This window comes from Dermacentor silvarum, chromosome 2, assembly GCF_013339745.2.
Source record: "Dermacentor silvarum isolate Dsil-2018 chromosome 2, BIME_Dsil_1.4, whole genome shotgun sequence".
In the NCBI taxonomy this organism is placed as follows: Eukaryota; Metazoa; Arthropoda; class Arachnida; order Ixodida; family Ixodidae; genus Dermacentor; species Dermacentor silvarum.
The window spans coordinates 149,512,155-149,521,054 of record NC_051155.1 but is presented as its reverse complement, the minus strand read 5'-3'; the positions used below and the strand labels follow the sequence as shown (position 1 = coordinate 149,521,054).

Sequence of the window (8,900 nt, the reverse complement as noted above, 5' to 3'; positions counted from 1 at the left end):
AGCGTAGCCACACACGCACTATCGTGGAGACAATCCGTGCTGGGTTCGAAGGCTAACTGACTGGAGTTAGCTGATGGCTTCATGTGCGCTGTGTTCTCGTGCGCCTAATTCACGTTGAAGCGAGAGGCAGCATGAAGGGGAATTTGCTCGCCGCTGCAGCCACTCTGAGCCACGGCAGCGTTCCGACGAGTCTCCACGCTCATCAAGTCAGATGTGTTCAAGGTTGTCTGTGCGCGCATTGCAATGTGCCTGTTAATTTAGTTAGTAAGGGAATGTTGAAAGCAGTTTATGTAGCTGATAAAATGACTAATTTTACTTTGTATAGCTGTCTAATAATTCACTATTGCAATCAATGCTTTGCCTGTCGGGGGAAACTGACTTTTATAGTAACTTATTTAGAGCAGTCGTGCACTTGCCTGTGTTTTTTTTTGTTTTTTTTTCGAGGTAAAAGAGGACTCAGACCTTCATTTAACGAAAAAGAAAAGGACAGGTCAAGAATTTCATGTCGGTACTCCTTCAAGATTTGTTACTATGAAACAAATGACATTGTGTTGACAGCGGGTCAATTTTTGTCTTCTCTTTTTACGCTGGTGTATTTGTCAGGTCAGCTAGACAGGACATTAAACTTGGCGGCTCAATGCGAAGGCATCTAGCCAGCAAGGAGAACGTGCCAAGTGTTGGGCCACAACATTCGACGAAGTCAAATGCTACGTCCAAGGAAAACCAAGGTAGGCAGCTCCTTTCTGTTTCTCTCATTTTCTTTTTTAGGGTCTCATAATTGCTGTCATTGATGCTACTGCAAGCCTTACACTAAGTAAAGAACGACTTTCAGTTCGTTTGCAGGTTGCCGATTCTTTGACTTAACTTAAAGAGCGTTGTCAGCTTTCAATATTCACTCTTACATAATTTAGGTTCACCCACCGTGGTAGCCCAGTGGCCATGGCATTGCGTTGCTGACCTTAAGGTCGCGGGTTTGATCCTGGCCGCATTTCGATGGGGGCGGAATGCAAAAACACCTGTGTACCATGTATGGGGTGTACGTTAAAGAATCCCAAGGGGTCAAAATTAATTCGGATCTTTCCACTAAGCTGTGCCTCATAATCAGATTGTGGTTCTGGTGCATAAAACCCCAGAATATAATTTCGATTTCGCCTTCATTTTCTGCTAACGACTGTTCTTACTGTATGTTCATTCTCAGGCATCGGCACAAAAAATCGAGTAAGTATTGCTGAATGATAACACACAAAGTGAATAGAAGAGGTATTTGGTGTTCCAGTGCAGCAAATACAATAGAGCAACTTAACGAAAATTGAGCGCATGCGTCAAGGCAATCTGCTGCCCATATTTGGCCTTCGGGAAACTGTTCATTGCCTCCCAGTGCTTTGGCAATGCTACTTTTTCAGCTGTACGCCCTTGCGGTTTGCACAGAGGGGGGGAATGAAAAAACGCATGACAATAGAGCATACCAGAAAATTAGCACAAGAAACATGCAGGAATCACGAAATCCTGCAGCACAGTTTATGGTCATCATGGCAAAAACAGCACGAAAATGGGACACTAAATCTGACCAACTAGCTCACCTTGTATTTTTTGCACAATCACTGTGACATGGTTGCACTTCACACCTGCTGATTGGTCAGGAAATTATCATCTGTTGTTCTGTCGAATTGCCTCTCCTAGCTTGACCTTGGCCTGACTCCTATATACTGACTTTCCTGACGTGATGACCTAAGGAAACAAAGTGTATGCTGCATGTGCTTTTAGAAGTAACTCTGGCGAAATGCCAACCTCTCCTCATTCCAGTAAAATACAGTTAAACTTCGATATAACGGAGTGTGTTTGTATGCGATTGCAATATAACAAAATTTCACGCCGTCGCAGAGGAATGCAGAGACCATAAATGGAAGCTTATGTAGATGGTGAAATAATTGAATTACAAGCAGCTGCTTGCAAACGCACCTATCAAATCATGCGCCGCACGACAAGAGCGACCGCCTAAGCAGCACCGCATCATGTTCCGTATAAAGTCTATGCGCGATAAGATCCTATCGCGCCCTTCGCACTGCGTGCTTTAGGTGAAAGAGTAAGCGTGCGAGGGTGAGACAAGAAAGATGGTGGCTTCACGAGTGCTGCCTTCCCGGGTGAGCAAAGGGAAAGAGGGGGAGGGAGGAAGCTTGCGGTAACGCGACAGTGTGCACGAGGGGGGGGGGGGTGGAGCTGGAGTGTAAGGTGCCGCACGTCTCGATTACTGGTGCGCCTCTCGGCCGTGGCTGTGCATGGCTGTAAGCGCGGCTGACGGCATACGCAGCCGTGCGCCCTACTTTAGAGGTAATCTGCCACGTGTGCAAAGAGTGGGCGTGCCGAGACGGTGTGGCATCATGTAAGCTGTCTTCCCACGCGTTTAGTATTAGGGGTTGCTTAATTTCTAGTTTCGGTGACCTTTTGAGCGAGAGGAAGACAAAGCGTTTGCTCCCGGCTGCCGGTGCTTTTCATGATAGCGTTGGCCCAGTGCGGGCGACGCTATCAGCCGTGGGGGCAGAGTGCACTTGACTTCACTTAATTTGTATCGTTGATGTGGAATGAAACCGGGTAATTCGTTGCTGAGTCCCAAATTCTTCCGAATGAATTGTTTTCTCTTGAAGTTCTGGGGTCCCTTTCTGTACATTGTTTTTTATTTAATAAACATCTTTCTCTCTCTCTCTCTTTGTAAGAAAAATCGATCAGTGACTGTACTTATTTGCATAAAAAGTCAAATTTCAATACAACAAAATTTCGATATAACAAAGCAAATTGGTGATTTGTTATATTGCCTTCGTTATATCGAGGTTTAACTGTACCTTTACACAGCCAGGAAAACAAACACTCATACAGTCAAGTCTCGCTATAATGAAGCCGGATTCGACACGAAAATACCTTCTTTATATTCACTTTCCTTTGTAAGCATCTACTCATTACATGTGCTGAGATTGGCAAGTGAAATTTGATTTACTTTGTTGTATTTGATAATTCATTATACTTCTCTGGTGTTTGTTATATGAGGTTCAATAGTATACTATATAAGCACATATAGAGAACAAAAATAATTGAGGTAGAACCCATCCCACGATGACTGTCGCCCTGTAATGCGTTAGCATTGAATCATAGCGACACAATGTGTTGCCACTGTCGCCAGTGTGTCGAAACAGAACAAAAACGAAAAAAAAAAATTTTTTTTTTTGACTGGAACGAAAACATAACTGAAATGTTGTTTACTATTTTGTTTAGGAGTGAAACCAAAATATATATATATTTTTTTTTGGCTCAAGGGGAAAGCCGATGATCCGAAACAACCAATGTCAGCATTAGTGCATATCTCGGGCAGGGATAGTGCGAGCGATAGCCGGTCCAGCGCTCCACTAATCTAAACCTGCCACTTGGTGCACTAGCAGATTGGCATTGTAGCAAAACCCATGGCTTGCGCATTGAAGAGCTTATCATTTTGTTTTCGATGGGTACAACGCAGCTTACGCTTTGTTACGGAAGTTTTATTGTCCGTCTATGTTCGTTTAAGTTGGTGTTATCCGAACAGCGGTCTCGCATTTCGGCGTGTGCATTCGATGACATGCTGCTTCTGAGATCATGCTCAGTGCTTTGACTCAAGGCACCGAGCATGATCTCAGAAATTTATAATTCACTTATTGAGAAAAATAAGTACAATGTCTTTATTGGTACTTTGCTTCAAAAAATTTTGCGATGCATAGATCACATGCTGATGATCATGTCTGCAACGTGTCAAAGCACTGCATAATGTGAAAACAAATTTCAAATCCAAGCCTGTGCGTCCTCTGCATCCTGCCAGAGAATCAAGATCCCATGCATAAATGCCTCGACGTCAGCTGCATTACCTGCAACATCACCGATTATGACACATGGCTTTGGCAAATCATTTAATGCACAAAAGTGCCACTAAAAGTGCACTGCTTGGCAACACAGGAAGAAAAAAAAATGAGGCATGTGACGTAAGCATGACGTGGTCCCTTGGCAGGAGAAGGCAGAGGAGTAATGGCGTGTGTGCATGTTAGTCGAGGCAAAGGAGGAGGGAGTTGTGTTGGCAGTGAAGCCCACCTCTTGGCAGCATGGTGACGCGACATATCAATTTCTCCTATCTCCTCTAATAATGAACCTGTGGTGAATCAGCGGTGCAACTGTAATAGTGCCGCACACGGCTTTCTTGCGCTGGGCTTAGCAGCCACCACTCTTGCCTAGCTTGAAAATCATTGTAAAGTGGCACGTAGGTAGCATTTTATCACAACTTCCAATGTATACTACCAATCGAAATGTCCAATGAGACCTGATGGGTCAGCACAGCTGTCCTTGCATCTGTGTCTATGCTTCTGGTGGCTATTAAAGGTGTTGTCAATAATTTCTCAATAGGTTTGTAAAGTTGCATTCTTTATTTCTCATCTGCATGTACTTACATTTAATTTCACATAATTTCTGTGCAGCCAACCTCAGCTCTGTTCCAGCAGATAAGGAGGTAAGTCCTCTTTTATTTTTCTTTGCATATGCTAGTCATAAGATAAAGATACATAGGTCTGAGCATGTTGTCAGTAGTGCACCTGTGTTTCCTGAAGCATAAATGCTTGTTACTTGGAGGGATAATTTTATATTTTCTGGCAAAGTGGAATTTTGAGGAGGTACTATTTCTCCTCTAATTATTAGTGCAAGCTCATCCCCTTGCAGCTCTACAGTAATATTTTTTTTAATGTTGCTTTGCAGAATGTGATGAGGAGCAGCTACAACCTCAGACGAGCAAAACTGTCTTCTGCAAACAAGTAGATTGCCCACAACTTCATGCCTCAACCTCTGACCAAGCAGCTTGCAAGCTTGTGAAGCTGATGCATCACGTCTCCTGCTGTCACCAAGCTCTCGTGCTGCATGGCTGAGCAGGCCACGTGAAAAATGTGTGCTTGGTTTTCCTCTTCCTCTTGTACTCTTCAGAAAATTTAACGTCATGGACTGTATGGAGCTTGTGTTAGTTACCATGGTTACTAAAATGTTTTTAATCAGGCCAATCCTTGTGTTCTTTCTAAACGCTTGTGAACGCTTTCTAAAAAAAACATTGGATCTTTTGATATATATGAGCACTCTCGTTTTGAACTTGAATTTACAGCAGTGAACATTTTTACGTATATGGGCAGCACGACACAGACAAGGGACAGTTGTAAGTCAGCGCTCGTGTTGCCCATTCCTTGTCGCTCGTCTGTGTCGCGCTGCACATATACGTAAAAATGAACTGTGTTCTGTTGTGCGAGATTTGTGTTATCATAAGCATCTAACTTATGTCATGGTTCCATTGTGTCATACCTCATATTTTCAGCTGTGTTGGTTTCTTTAAGCTCATATTCATACATTCATGCTTCATTCACTGTATATGACATTGTTGGTGACTCATTAAACACATCACCAGACTAAGAATGTCTGTTGTCCTTTGCATGCATTCAAAATTGCAGTGTACTTCTTTTTTGAGACAGAGTATGTTAGAAGGAAACTTTTTATGTTGAGTCACATAGCATGTGGGATGCTGCATACTAGAAGATTTAGACGTATGCTGCAGTCAAGTTGTGCGGCAGAGAAAGTTTAGCAGATCCACAATTCTTTTTTCTTGTGTGCTCTAGTAGTAAAATGAAACAGGCCCCTAACTGCATAATTCAGTTGTCGCGCTGCTCTTATTGGGTAGTTTGTAGTTACCAGAAATAGTCAAGCTGAAATTTCATCCAGATGTCACAGCATTTATTAGGTCTATGAATTCTACCTTCATACACCGATGTCCACAGCGGCTGTGATGTACCAATTAGCCAGTAGACCCTTTTCATAATGGTAAAGCTAGCTTTCTTGTGAGGCAGTTTAAACAACTAATGGCAATGTAGTCATTTTTACAAACAGCATCTACAAGCACAGTTTGCTTGTATTATGACATGGAAAATGTAGGCATGACTCATGTTGAAATCATGCTCAAGAGATCAGCCCAAGTGTGTGCAGCTAGCACTTCATCCTAATTGGAAAGATGGTCAGCACTGTCATTAGTTGGGCTAATGCGCATCGCAGAGAAGTGCACTTTCGAGTTGAGAAAAGGGTCTATTGTCAGGTGGCGTGCAGATATCTGTTGCACCAAGCTAGTTTGCAAGTGTCAGTTGGGCATATCCCTTTCAGGTGCTATGTGTGCAAATGTGCACCCAGGATAGTATATCAAAATTAAGGTAACTGATGAAGATATTGAAAACATCCCACATAGATGTTGAAACACTTCTGATCTTAGCTGTGCTTTTAAGTTTGAATAATACTATGCGAGTTTTAGTAAAATCAGTTGAAAGTTAGATGGCTTTTAGTACTGTTTTCTCTTAGTGTCAGTATGACGTTATCTGACTCCATCATTCAATTCTTTATCTTTCAAAGTGTTTTACTTCAGACTTATTTTATTGCGATAGCAATTATATGGACACTTCCACCGGATTTCTGCCGTCGCCGTGAAGTTCCGTATAGATAAATTCTTCGCCGCGCGCCGTATGCCCGAGCGGAAGCGTGCGGGCACGCACGCTGTCACGGAGAGCGAACGCACTCAATCTCCCACGCGCAAGCAAGGAAGCGGGAAGTGAGCGCCGGAGGGAGCGGGGGGGGGGGGGCGCACTTCTACTCTGCCAACAACCGCGCGTGTCGCTGGCCCGCACCGTCTCTTATCTCCACACGGCTCTGACCTTTATGCGCTGTGCATTCGCCGCTCAGTTTCTGTTGAAGCGATAGACCGCACGTGCCTTCACCCGCTGCGGCGTATATGCGCTTGCTGCCAGCGTTTTGACAGTCGTCTGCAGTCATTCAGTGTGATCTATTCATGTTTGTTTGTGCGCGCTCACACCACAGTTAGTAATAGTCGGGCCACATTTTCCAACGCACGCTACACATGCAATGCTGCCCGGATCGGCAGTGCAGCGCTACAGGTGTGTCCCTTCGCACGCGCTGCCCACGGGCAGCGCTTCTCATCAACACCACTGTTTCACACGCGCCTTCTCGTGGTCATCCAGTCTCTCTTCATGTCGGTCTACTTACGCCGCAGCACACCTGCTTACTTAATCAGCTCATGTTTACTACAATTCATATTGCTACCAAAGCCGCTCACCTTACTTCGTATGACATTGCTGTGTTGCTATCGCATTCATTGCTTCGCCCTTAGGGCGAAACTGTGACATTTTTTCAAATGGCTGGATAGGTGCTTTCCAAATGCTAGACATGAAATAGTTGTTCTTATGTCTGATGTCCCTGTAGAGAGTTCTTGTATAGAGTCCACATTTTGTAGACTTGACAAAACTCGCTGAAGAATTGAAAATTCTGAATGATTCCGAAGGCTCAAGAGATGTAAAATGAAATTTTTAATTGAATTTAGTTGGCACCTGAAGGGGATATGATCAGAATATAGGCACAATGACATCCTAATTTTGGCTTTCGTTAACTTTTCTTTCCTGCTTGCAAATATAGCTATCAGTGAACTTTGCAGTGAAGTATATTTACACTTGTTAAGTGCTCCTGTTTCTCTCTCGTCTTTACTCTTTCATTACCACGTGCGTCACAACCATAAGCAAAAACACAGTGAAACAAGGGAAAGCATAGAGGATGCTAATTGTTACGTTTCATTGAAATGTAGAATTAATAAGGTAAATGGAAATGAAATTGGATGATAACTTGCCACCAGTTGGGAGCCGAACCCACATCTGCTTACGAGGATCACACACTTGTGTAATTATTATTACGGACGGTAAAATCGCTATGAGAATTGAATACATTGGATGTGTTTCACAAAGGAATCAATGGTATTGCAAAACACAGCAATGTTTGGTAGATTATTCCAATGAGAGATTACCGAAGGATCAGGAGTATTTATGGGCATCAATGCAAGGGTTGACGAATTGCTTTGCAATGATTCATTCTTGATGAGAGCTTGAAAAAGTCATGCAGACAATCAGATTGCAGTATTTTAAAGTGACCATGGTATAAGAAGTAAATGAATTTTAGTCTAGGAATTATTCGTAGTGAAAGTGGTTGCAAGTTTGCCCTTGGGAGCAAATCCAACGCACCAGACTGCCTTGAGTACTCAGAGTATATGAATCTGATGGCTAATTCTTGTGTTATACAGGGTTCATACACCACTTTGAAATTCTTGGAAACCTTTGAATCTGGAAAAAGAGATTCAAGGGCCATTAAAATTCCTTGAACATACACATGCTCCTTGAATTCCTTGAAAACTGCGGTTGGGGGCGACCTGGGAACATTCAAAGTAACAAACTGTGCATAGAGGTTATGCCTTGGACACTGTCTAAAGGCAAACAATAATAGATATTTTCTTTGTATGGGGATGGGAAACGATTACAATGTGGTGTGTCCACAGCCACCGATGGCAGGCTTATTTATCATGGAGTTAGACAGCCAGATGAAGCGACCAAGCCATGCCACAATATTGTTGTTTTGCTAGTTGGTTCACACTGCAGCCATCATAGCTCCATTTTTGAGCCCTAGGCTCAGAAGTGCCTGATGGAAAGCGAGTTTTGGCCATTTGGCATTAACACGATGAGTATCTTTGGCTGAAGTCAAACACTACTAACCATCATGCCAGAAGGCAAATCGGCATCATTTCAATGTGGAAAGTCAACTTAGAAAAGCCACCTGAAGAGCTTGAAGAGTGTGTCCAACTCAGCAGCTGCTTAGCTGGAAGAAATTGCAGCTAAAAAGGTGGTTTCACTATTTTTCAGTGTATGTGTACGAATAAGGTTTGTTTCTCCCTCCTTGACTGCTGGTCTTCACCCTTGAATTGTCCTTGAGTTCTGAGTCAAACCCTGGTTCTATTAAGTGTTTTTGATAGGGACTCTAGATTA

The 8,900-nt window shown here is 43.2% G+C and overlaps 1 long non-coding RNA gene across 1 annotated transcript; it reads left to right on the top strand.

The window, feature by feature from the left end:
• The first annotated feature begins 562 nt into the window (after nucleotides 1-562).
• On the top strand, nucleotides 563-6,402 carry LOC119441909 (uncharacterized). The gene is made up of 3 exons (XR_005190022.2): nucleotides 563-728; nucleotides 4,485-4,516; nucleotides 4,759-6,402. It is a non-coding gene; the product is annotated as an uncharacterized LOC119441909 (long non-coding RNA).
• The last annotated feature ends 2,498 nt before the right edge of the window (nucleotides 6,403-8,900 follow it).